The sequence below is a fragment of the Schistocerca gregaria genome, chromosome 1 (assembly GCF_023897955.1).
Source record: "Schistocerca gregaria isolate iqSchGreg1 chromosome 1, iqSchGreg1.2, whole genome shotgun sequence".
Taxonomy (NCBI): Eukaryota; Metazoa; Arthropoda; class Insecta; order Orthoptera; family Acrididae; genus Schistocerca; species Schistocerca gregaria.
In genome coordinates this window covers 955,124,077-955,136,807 of record NC_064920.1, presented here as the reverse complement: position 1 = coordinate 955,136,807, position 12,731 = coordinate 955,124,077, and the positions used below count along the sequence as shown (strand labels likewise).

Here is a 12,731-nt window from a genome sequence, read left to right as displayed (position 1 = left end):
GATACTTACATCTGCACACCTGATTATGACAAGCGTCTTTCTACGAGAGTTGAAAGAATTTCTATTAACTTATGAAATGTCACATGACTATTGAATGATATTTTTATGCTTTGGTTTTCATAGTTGCTTATTTCATTTGATATCTGGTTTCCAGCTGTGTTGCAGCATTGGTTTTAAAAAATAAAATTAAACGCATCTAATGTGAACACTTTCTGTCAACAGATCTATTAAATAATAATTTTATGATCCATGTTCTTCGAGAAAGGAGCACTTGGAAACGAAAGAACAATAAGAAGGGATTAATAACAGTAACTGCATACATAATTTTCTTTTTAACTACTTGGTAATTTTTTTGGTAGAGTAAGTTATTGTGATGCATCACTCTAGTGTTAAGATATGACATAGGTATTAAGCATGGCCATTTTTATTGCAATATTGTTCTGCTTGAGCTTTGTCATGTTTAGGTATAAGTTATAGCGTTTGCTGCCGCTGTTTAGCAGGCATAGTGCTACTGAATTTCAATTTGTGTTACTCTGTTAAGCCAGATTTACTACTGATTTATTTTTCTTGTTTGCTGCACATTGCCTTATATTAGTTGTAATATTGCATTTGCTTTGATAATTTAGATACTGCTGCTTGCTTTGCCAATTTTCATTTTTTGTCATTGCTGTTTGTTTTAATTGTTTTGTGCTGCTGCATTGCCTCGTCCCTTAGTTTATGCATCTGAGCTCAGTAGCTTTAAGTTAGCTTATGAGGGGGTAGACCATATAAGAGAATGAGTTGCAAAGAAATGCATTGAGAAGTTATACGAAAAAGTACAGAAAGCAGGCATAGATAGGACTTTTTGGAAATAATGAAGAATGAAGGGAGATCTCCAAGTAGTAAAGAAAGTTTTGTTTGCAAAATACTGCAGTAAAACAAACCCTGTCCTTTCCTTTTGTATTATTCCGCTATATGTTTGCGTACCCTTCTGTATTTGTGTTTTTCCTTCCTTTATGTGTTCAGCTAATAAGATTTATATTGTAGAATTTTTCTAATACTAACCTACATTCACTATGATGAGAAATACTGTTTTCCTCAAATATTATTTACATTAATAATATGTTATTTACTTTGTAAAGATATTTAGACATTATTTATTCTGTTCTGTTTTAATGCTCATGTGTGAAATTAATCTTTCGAAAACTATTCTCATTATTTTATATATTTACTTATGCCATAATTGCTGTAACACTGATGTATATGTCTATTTCTATTCTTATGTAAAGTCTGTATTACTACAAATGTTATCTGTATTATTATGTTTTCATGATGTTCCGTATCTCTGTAATTGTATTCTCATGTTATAAAATTGTAATGGACACCAGTTCATCAAATTAAGTACCTTGTAAGCATTCATTTCACTGCACATATTTCTGTTGGTCATAGTATATGCACAAGGACTACAGTGTGTCTGCATCTCTGGTGGCCCACCAATACCGTAATCTCTAACAAGACTACAGTGGTCTGCTCTGTGATGACCTACCTACCAATATTCTTCAAAACTTCGACTGACTCTGCTGTGAGTTTGCTCTATTGTGGCCCATTACCTGTCTGCATGTCAAGAGTCAGCACAGTCTTTCCGTTGGAAGGACAATACTACTTCTTCAAGACTGCATGGAAATCCACTACTTCCGAGTGCATTTTCTTTTACTGCTCAGACTTTGAGAAAAACACTGCAATTTTACTGTGATGAATCATCAGGACTGTCTTTATGGACTGTGAGAAAATTTTACCTTTTGACCAACAGTGTATCGATAAGTGTGTGCATTTGATTTCTTTGTTATTGTAATTATGAAAATTTTTTCAAATCGGTATTGGCCACTGCCCAAAGCAATTTGTAAAATTTTTTGTGGGGAGCATGGGGGCTATGTAAGTAGGCTGTTTAGGTTTTCTTATTAGTTACGCCACGTAGCGCTCTGTATGAAAATCACTAGCTGTGCTGTGTGCACTCTATGGCTAGTTTGCATTGTTGTCTGTCATTGTAGTGTTGGGCAGCTGGATGTTAACAGCGCGTAGCGTTGCGCAGTTGGAGGTGAGCCGCCAGCAGTGGTGGATGTGGGGAGAGAAATGGCGGAGTTTTGAAATTTGTAAGACTGGATGTCATGAACTGCTATATATATTATGACTTTTGATGATATTAAGGTAAATACATTGTTTGTTCTCTATTAAAATCTTTCATTTCCTAACTATCCCTATTAGTAGTTAGTGCCTTCCGTAGTTTGTATCTCTTATTTAGCTGGCAGTAGTGGCGCTCGCTGTATTGCAGTAGTTCGAGTAACCAAGATTTTTGTGAGGTAAGTGCTTTGTGAAACGTATAGGTTAATGTTAGTCAGGGCCATTCTTTTGTAGGGATTTTTGAAAGTCAGATTGCGTTGCGCTAAAAATATTGTGTGTCAGTTTAAGCACAGTAATTCATTAATTTTTCTAAGGGGACATTTCACTCTTATCACAATTTGTCACCACCAACCATCTGGAATCCACTGTTTGGAGAAGGCTTCGTCCAGATGATGATGTATTACAGCCATCAGCTACACACATCCACATTGTTCCTTCATGTTTTTAATGTTATCACTTAAACTTCCGTTACGCAGTCGCCTCGGTCTTGTTTCTTGGATTCCAGCAATCTCAGTCGATCTACCGTCCACTCATCTGACTATAAGTACTAGCGACCTATATTACATTTCCTATACAGTCATAAGTAAGTTTTCCTCCACAGTTTGCTCCGTGCCTAATTTGTTTGTTTTCCTGTATCTCCTAGTTCTGCCATAACATATCTCTTTATTACTCGCCGAGGATACCTGTGTTTTGAGTGGATTTTGCAATAAAAGGTCATGTTTCACTGCCATTATTAGCAGTACTCATTGATAGAAACTTCTCTGCTTTAGAAACATAAATTTCGTTTACCAATAGTAATTTAGTTTTTTTTTTGCAGTTCATTCTGTCGATGTTCTCAACTACTCTAATACAAGAACCCGACTAATTATAGAAAATAATTACTAATTTTTAATAATTTTTCTTTGGTGTCTTAATTTTGTAATGTTTTGTCTTAAAATAATTGAGTTTACGACTACTTTTGTCGTTCGTTGATGCCATTTATTTGCTTTAGATGTAAATGAAGGTGTTTCAGGTAAGAATGTTTGCCATTAAAACATATTATTTCTTATTGCGGTACATGTTACTTTTGTACCAATTTTTCTTCAAGAAAGACATCATCTACAGACTTTTTTTTCTGAATACCGCGAATGCCTACATAAACCTCATCTGGCATTTCTTCCAAAAAGACATTATTTCATTTTGTAACTACTTTTGTTGCTGATTCTTCTCTTGAGCTCCACAAACGATGAAAGAATTGTTCTAGTGCTTATCCAATGTTCTCCCTGTTGTTAGATTCTGCGCCATATGCCATCTTAAGGAAGAAATGTTATGCCTATCAAAGTTATGTGTCTGTTTAGTCTTCCCGTGACTTGTATTTTTTCCTGCCATTATCCTTCTCTTTAATAGCTGCTCAGTTGTATTTGAGATTCCTTATCTTCGTCTGTCTTTTTCTATACCTTCAACATATAACACTATACGCATAAATATCTTTGTTAAATGACTGCCTCTTTCATCTGAGCTGGTATTATCTTCACTTTCAAAGATTATGAAGTTGCTGACTAGTATAATTTGGTATAATACATATCATAAAATAAATTATTATATTCTACATGTTTGATTTCATACTTGATTAGCTTGTGTATCTCGTTTGAGTAACTTAAGCTCTGCATCTTACTGCCCTACGACAACTTGAAATGCTGAAGCAGTTAATGTCCATTACACATATTTATGTGATGGGACCGGTCAGGCGGTTTAATGGAAAGAAATATCTGCTGAAGCGAAGATCGCTAAATTTTATGTATTTCATGATGGCAGTTTTCGAAAGAAGCTTGCTGTCATCATCTGATCTACAAATGTTGAACGTAATAAAGGATAAATAACTTTAACAAGAAAATTTTATAAAGCTGTAAAAGAACAAATTTCACTTTACCGAACACATTTCCTTCTATGGGGACCCATAACCTCTATCTCAGAGCATATCTGGAAAGATAAAAGACATACCAACACCCATCCACACACACACACACACACACAAACACATCTCCACACGTTGTAAACACGAGCGCCAGCAACAATGAAATGTGACCGACTTCAGACGCTATTGATAGTGAAAACTGTAACCATTGGGTGAGGTAGCATTAATTCCGCCCTCTGTTTTTGACGTGGGAGAGAGTACAAAATTTCACCAGAATCTAAGTAAAAACTTCCATCTCTATTTATAAGATTACTTACTAATTTAACTTCCACTGCATCCTTAATAATACTGTCCCCGTAGCTGAAAGTGCATGCCAGAATCTCCGTGTTGTTATATTCCATAGGAATACAGGTGCCAAGACAATGTTCTGCAATAGCATATTTGTTCGGCTGTTGTAAGAATGAATGATGCTTATGTTCAGTACACCGTCCTCCATATTACTGGCAGTCTGACAGTATATGACATGCGACAACTGCAAGGAATACGATAAATACGTTCTTTGCGCAAACCAGGATCATCATTTACGAAACCAAGACGTACTCTAGTTGGATGGTGGTCAAAAAGCACATTTCACATCATATTTCCAAAGAATATGACCAATCCCACTGGAAATTCCCCATGCACAAAGCTAGTACGCCGTAGACTTTGACGCCACCTCGGTATTATGATCACTTGCCCGGTGCATGGTTGGTCGATAGCGCAACGCACGTCTGACCTGTCATTCACTATAATCATTCTGACGAAAGGTGACCTCAAGTTGGTTTAATTCAGTGGTCTGAGATGTCATGGGCATAATGAACCAGAGTACGAAGTATCCATTTACACTGAGTCAGTTGGTGACAAATGTCAGCCTGTAGGTCCAAGTCAGTGTGAGTGGCGTTCCTATATACAACATGTCCCAACGTACCAGCAATCTTTCTCCTTACTAACACATCAAGGAAGGGAAGGCAGCCATCCTTTTCCACACTCACAGTGAAACGAAAATTCGAGTGGATTGAATTCAGGTGCTCTAAAATGTCTTCGAAATTCTCACTACAATGAGGCCAAACAACAGAAGTGCCCGTCAGTTACCTGAAAAATACTTGGTTTCGAAGCCGCGGATTCCACGGCACATTCGTCGAAGTCTCCCCTAAAGAAATTGTTAATAACAGGTGACAACTGGCTTCTCATCGTAACTTCATCTGTTTTCTCACAGTTACGGGTACTGAATAAAAAGTAAATAGAAGCAACTAATGTCGAAATAGGTTCATTAATTAAGCATCAAGTCTAAACTCTGTCAACCGTAACGAATCTGACAGAGGAACAAGAGTGAAGAGAGGGATCAAGTCAAAACTCACAAAAATATTAGAGTCATTCAAACGCATTAATGTAAGGAATCCGCCTGGTTCTTAATGTGATGCTCATACCAACCGACTACAGGGCTCAAAAGAGTAGCGAGGTGTTTTGTTACACAATGTGTTGAAGCATAAATGTTTACTCACAACCGGGCGAAGAAGAACAAATGGCTCTGAGAACTATGCGACTTAACTTCTGACGTCATCAGTCGCTTAGAAGTTAGAACTACTTTAACCTAACTGACCTAAGGACATCACACACATCCATGCCCGAGGCAGGATTCGAACCTGCGATCGTAGCGGTCGCTCGGTTCCAGACTGTAGCGCCTAGAACCGCAAGGCCACTCTGGCCGGCGAAGAAGAACACCCCCCTTGTGGATTTTAGGGAGGCCATATAACCCAGAGGGAGCAGCACAGTAAGAATTGAGACTCTTGATAGTCTCCCAAGACAAGAAACTTTTCTTCCGGAGGCTGTTAATCTTTCTCTCAACTTTTTTTTTTTTTTAATTGAGCCAGCACCGACCCTGCGATACACTGAATTAGATACTAAACACTGTTTCTTTTGAACGTAATTCACCCAATCCAAAACTACTCTAGCGTTGCCCTTGTTCGCCAGTAAAATAACAATATCCGGATCAACTCTAAGTGAACGTAAAACAACCCTCCCAGCCACTGTGATACTAGTCTTGGGTGGACGTGCTCCAGTCAACACACGACATGCCACACTCCTAGCCTCCTCTGCAACATCAGGAGGTACTTTAAAAATAGCCAGTTCAACAGAACTAATAAAATCAATCACTGGCAAACACTTGGGAGCCGGTGCAAAATTTAAACCTTTCCCTAGCACAGACAAAGCTGCGTCGTCAAAAGCTTTCTCCGCGAGATTTACCACAGAACGTCAAGAACTAGTATTAGAATCCCAGCTACAGAAACTTTCAAACATGGCCAAATTCCAGGAAATAACGGATTGAAAATCCCAGTCAGACTATGACCATGTAGAGCCGTCCTGCCAGTCCCAAGAAAAAATAGAAATTTTTGAAGCGGAAATAGAACCGAAACAATTCTTTGGAAACAAAATCTAACTGTTGAGTGTAATGGATCCTTCCACGAACAAGAGCTAAGCCAGAGCGTGGCTTGATGCGATTTGTGGCAGGAGGACTAACATGGTGCACGTTTCGGAAACGTTGGAACAGTATCTTGGACACGACACCTCAACAAAAACGACTATGCACACTGCAAGCAACGATACATTTCCTCCCCGTCGAGGTTTAGTGATCGGTGCTTTTGCTCAAATCCTGATGGAATTCTCCTCTCTCCCTTATCAAAAAACAAAGGCACAGAGTTAATGCTACCTCACCCGTTGGTTACTAATTTTCACTGGCGGTGGTTTCTGACATCGTGTTTGCAGCGCGCGCGCGTGTCTACTATCTTTCCGGAAATTATTTGGAAACAGAAGTTTTCGGCTTCCTTGCTTACTCGCTGCAATTTTCACTTAAAAATGAGCTGGCCCCTGTGACCGAGCGGTTCTAGACGCTTCAGTCCGGAACCGCGCTGCTGCTACGGTCGCAGGTTCGAATCCTGCCTCGGGCGTGGATGTGTGTGATGTTCTTAGGTTAGTTAGGTTCAAGTAGTTTCTAAGTCTAGGGCACTGATGACCTCAGATGTTAAGTCCCATAGTGCTTCGAGCCATTTGAACCATTTGAATCTTGAAAATGAGAGAGTATGCCCCTGTAAAATTATCGGTGGTTGTCGACGACGTCATCAGGCTGCCTTCCCGTAAGTTATTATTCACATATTTCGCAGTGACGTTGTTTGATAAATGTGGTGTATGCCATATTTAATTCCATTCAGTATCTGATAATTTTATTATGTAATTGTTTTCTACCGGAAAATATTACGCGCAAAACGTCTAAGGTATGAGATCTGTCATTTCTAGCGTCAGATCCGACGACGGGCGCTGATGAATCCTTCTTTAGTTCTGTTCTACTTTCGCAATAAAACCCTGTCTTATAATCTTGCAGTGAGATTTACTACCATTAATCAATTTCCCTAACTCATTGTTCAGGTCTCCTACCTCCTCGTCAGGAAGTTAACGGTTTGAATGATTTCCATGGTATATCTTTTATTTATTAAAAATATTTGCATTGTGTTTGAGATTCCAGCAATATCTGAAATATTGTTTCAAATTTTTTGTTTACAGTAAAATCTACACATGAATATTCTCCTTCGTTCCTCAGTAAGAAAATAGTGCCCTGATTTTTAGTTCTTCGGTCTTCTGTTTTTCATCGCAATCCTCTAACAATACTATTTTCAGTATGTTACTTTTTAATTTCTTTTGCAAGTAACCTGCCCTCACATCGGAAGGTTGTGAAATTTGTAGTTGTTAAATTAAAAGCAGCAGGAGAAACTGGGAGTTTAAGCTCAAAGTTGTTTGCGCAGCGAAGCAAAGTACTGTCTCAGAAGTAGCAAAAAAAAAAAGGTTCAAATGGCTCTGAGCACTATGGGACTTAACATCTGTGGTCATCAGTCCGCTAGAACTTAGAACCACTTAAACCTAACTAACCTAAGGACATCACACACATCCATGCCCGAGGCAGGATTCGAACCTGCGACCGTAGCGGTCGCGCGGTTCCAGACTGTAGCGCCTAGAACCGCTTGGCCACTCCGGCAGGGCACTTACCAGAGTACAGTACTCTGATATGTGTTTCGGAGTAGACAAGACGGGTTGCTGAAGCAACTACTTAGATCTGAAGATGATCCAGAGTGATCGAAACATGTAATCTAATTAAAAAATGTGTAACCGTCCATATTTGTTGCCCACGAAGTAATTAGTCAAGATGATTACCTTACCGGTGCTAACAGCTTGACGTCTGTACTTTGACATCCAGCCACATCGATAAAACATAATGAAGATTCCTCCTCCCATTGATTAGTAAATTCACCTTTTGTAGTAGTTAATATTTACGATCAGAGTAAAGTCTTCGTCCAGTGATTCAACATTAAGTAATTTTTCGGATACTGTAATCACATCAGAGATGTCTTTCACACAGCACTCATCTTCTGACTGAAATTGTATTTATTTTTCAAATAAGAGAGATTAAACTAGAAGGCATGTAAAACTAAAAGACAGTGATGCTCTGTAAGGCCCCCAAGCCGCATCTACAAACTAGGAATCACAAAGATATTTTACTCGAGATATATACAATGAAGAAACAAAACATTACGGCCACCTCCTCAGTAACGTGTTTTCCACCTTCGGAAAACAATACAGCAGCGTTTCTGCGTGACATAGGTTCGACAAGTCATTGATGGTTCTGTGGATTCTGGACGCAGGGTGCAACCCGGTGGTAGGTGGTCTGCAATAATTTTCTCGTAGTCTACAGCTGCCTGATGCCTTTGCTTACTACCACAGGCCTCATAGAAGCCAAGAATGAATGTCCTCCAATGGAGTGAAGAGAAACACTGGCGTGAGTAGAAAGAAAACTTCCAAAAAGGTGCTGTTGCATCCTGTCGTGCGGATATCATTCAGATATTTGTTTGTCTATGTTGGCACAGACCAGTCTAACTCTGAATTACGAATTTCAAAGTTGACAACACTGTCGGTTGACTTTTCATTTGGTTTGTGACGAACATCGGATGTGGTGCTCAATTTTCTATATTAAGAAATGTTAGTAATTCGAGTTGCCTCTGGTTTTGGCCAGAGAGAATGTAAAAGTGCGTAGGAGCTTAAGGCAGGAAATATGAATCTCTGTCACATTTTACATGACTCGCTGGTCACTGAAAAATATTATAAATGAAATTACGGACATTTTCAACACCCACTTTCCTTCTGTTCTTGGGAGCTCACAGTTATCATTTATAAAAGAAAAATAGATGTGAGTTACATTTAAAGCAATAAATGATAGTTGTGTTAAATGTTATGTGGCCGTGCTATCTTCTCATTACGTTTCTTCCCGTTTCGAAAGGTTCATTATGAAAAGTAAAAGAGTTTGAGTATTACCTAATTGAAAGGACTTTTAAACAATTCACAGTGTGCCGTGTATTGTCTTATCCGTAATGGCAGTTGCTTGATACGATATGTATTCAGATTAATCACGGTAGAAAGATGAACCTGCAGCCTTGTTATTCAATTCAGAGATATTTTTTTGCAAAAATTTACGAAAGAATTATTTCCGCTGTTTGTAGTGTGCTACCAGATAGGGTAGACGATGATAACGTTTGTAATTTGTAAATTGTAACGTTGTACAGGACATGTTGTAAGCTACAGATGTATTTGAGGCTTAGAGAATTATAGCTTACTTCGATGTTTATCTGTAATTCCCGATATAAATTGTCTTGTTTTAAGTAATTTGCAATTCCGCTTTATTAACAAAAGTTAATTCTAAAAGTATACTTTAGTCTGACTTGTTTTTCGGCTAATTGAAAGCGCAGAGTTATGTTTCCAAAGTTTGTGGACTGAATAGAAACAGTCATCAATCGTAAGTGTTTCTTCAAAGAAGACCTAGAATTTGACGGAAGTATTGGCATTGTTCTCAACACAGGAGATTAGGCTCTGATTAAAGCATGTGGAAAACAAAGCAGTCATTTAGGCCGTATTCATGTAAAATATTTTATTCAGAAGGTAAATATTAAGTTGGTGTTTGTTTTTCGAAAAAAAAAGAGACTGATTAAACACGTTTACTTTAATAGGTCAGTAGACGTTTCTTAGTAAAGAAGGTGTTGTTCGAAAGCTCTCTATTACTTCTGGGTAGGTACTTACGATTGGTAGATTTTTAAAGATGCTGTCTGCGAGTTAATGTATTAACAAACAAATAAAATTCATCAGTTTATGCCACAAGTAGTTATTTGGAAAACAGAATTAAAAAATCACAACTCATGGAATATTTTTAGTTTTGTACTGAAGAAAACTTTCTGAACCAGACAAATTTTTTCTTATTCTTTCAAAGCCAAAACAAATTTTGATTTGTCCTAATTCACCCGAAGGCCCAATAAACAGAAACAAGAAAAAGTTAATACTGCTGTTTTTATTCACCCACATCTGCGGGGTGAATAGAAACATCAAGCTTTTATTTTTATATGTTATAAAATAATGAGGTAGGCCTCAAAACTAACTGTAAGTTTAAAGGTAGTAACAAGACTCATAACCCCATATAATTTTGATTTTATTTATCTTTTTAAAATTATGATTTTTTTTCTTTTGACGCTGAAAACTTTTTCTATACACCCGACTTTTCGGTAATCGTGCGTCACTGGCCAGCGTCTGTGGCGCGGCACATATGCAAGCAGCCGTTTGCCTGGATGCCAGCGTATACTTTGTGTAAAAAGAAACCTAGTTAACACGGCCGGAAGCTCGAGAAAACGTTATCAGGTATCTTCGATGCTACAAGTAATAACGTTGACGTAACCTCCGTGTACGTTTTGAGTCTTAACTCAGGGATTTCGTTGATATGCGCCGGATGTCGGTTTTCCATGTAGCAATTAATCTACAAACATTTTTCTTATATTCAAATTTCCTCTGTTTTCTATAAACGAGTTATCGACGAATATTGAGTACTGGTACAGAAAAAAATTCTGTTTGTTTTGAGAAGATCACGAGTTCTTTCTACAGAAGGAGACTCCCTGAAACAGATTATTGGTCAATGCCGTAATGAAAGGAGTACGATAATATTCGTGTAAGTTACCAAGCAGTTATTCTCCCACGTCTTAGATATGCTGCTTGAAGTTTTTTTAAAATGGGAATACGAGGCACATCACAATATTACGATTCCCTAGGAAAAAACCAAACTACATTGACCTGATCTGAGACATATTACAGCTTATCTAAGTTCAGAATGGCTGCAATAAACAAACCAAGGTTTATTGATTAACTATTGGCGCTGTTTAATAAATGCTGTTGTTCATTAAAAGCCTGAAGTTGTCTAAATGAGAAGGCCGAAAAACCTTCACGCTGTGAACGTACCGCTGACTTCATTGCGTTAAGTGGGTTACTCGAAGAGATTACCATTTCCCATATATATGTGTACAAACGCACACGATAAAAAAAGAACGAAAGATCGGAAACTAAATTCCAAAATTCGTTCACAGTCATCCGTACCCGAATATTCCATATAGATCAGGATTCATAAACATTCCCTCTGATGGGACACTTTGAGAATCTAGAATCTTGTTTTATTTTGAAGGCTAATACAATTTGTAAAATATGAGAAAAACTTTTTTTTAATTCAATTTTAAATCATAATTAATAACACAGAAATCATAATAGAATTAAAAAATTATAATATGGTCAATACGTAGAAAAAAATCGCTGTGTTACTAACAGTTTTTTGCAGAGCGCTTATTCACTTCCCGCGGAACACAGTTTGGGAAACCTTATCTGTATCGCACTGTGTAATACACACAGCACACACAACAAAGCGGTTCGGTATAACACATCACAACTCTCGGTGAAATAAAAAATAAGTGATAAGCCAGTTTGAATTACGTATATTATGAAGAAAATGTGGTGGTCTATGATACCAGGCTGACGCAACGTTTGCTATACATTACCGAGGTAACTGTGTGAGTGCTTCTTTGTACCACACAGAACAACTAATACAACTCTCCTTTATGCGATCGGCACGAAATTCAGTGCCTATTTTCCCAGTAACCATTAAAAGTTAGTTCGAGTTTGTTAAAATTACTTATTACTGTGCTGTGTAAGCAAACGTCTGCATCAGTGATTCGAAAAGTCACTAACAATTTCAAGACGTAATGAATGGAAAGGTAGAAGTTTGGAGGCATTATGTTAACATACGGGAAGTAGAATTGCGCTTTCCCCTACCCTCTCCGTTCGCCATTTAAGCGAGATATGGTCAGTGTTGAGCACGATCCATGGTGCTGTTGCTTTTCGACTGTCATTCCACAGTCCGGGTTCTCTCCAAAGAGCAAGGTGGCGCAGTGACCAATGAGCTCAGTTCTTATGTGGAAGGAGTGTGATGCGAATAACTATCAGGTTAACCCAACTTACATTTTCCTAAATCTATCAAGATGATTTCCGGATTGTTTCCTATGGAAAGAACAAGCCGGATTTCAGAATTTGTGCTCTGTTTCAAATTACCTAGTAGTCAACGGGATGTTACACTCTCATGTTCCTTCTTTTCCCAACAGGATCAGGCACAGCGATTTCAGACAAGCTTTTCATTCAAGTATTGACTGATTTATGGGGTTAATGGAGCCGAAAACAGTAAAGGCATATTCGCAAATGACGGCGATTAAGGCTAACGACCTTCTTTCTCCATAATGATAAC

The 12,731-nt window shown here is 38.0% G+C and overlaps 1 long non-coding RNA gene across 1 annotated transcript in view; it reads right to left on the bottom strand.

The window, feature by feature from the left end:
• The window catches only part of LOC126276186 (uncharacterized), a 108,014-nt gene that overhangs the window by 91,640 nt on the left and 3,643 nt on the right, over positions 1 to 12,731 (bottom strand). The gene's annotated exons all lie outside the window — the stretch shown is intronic.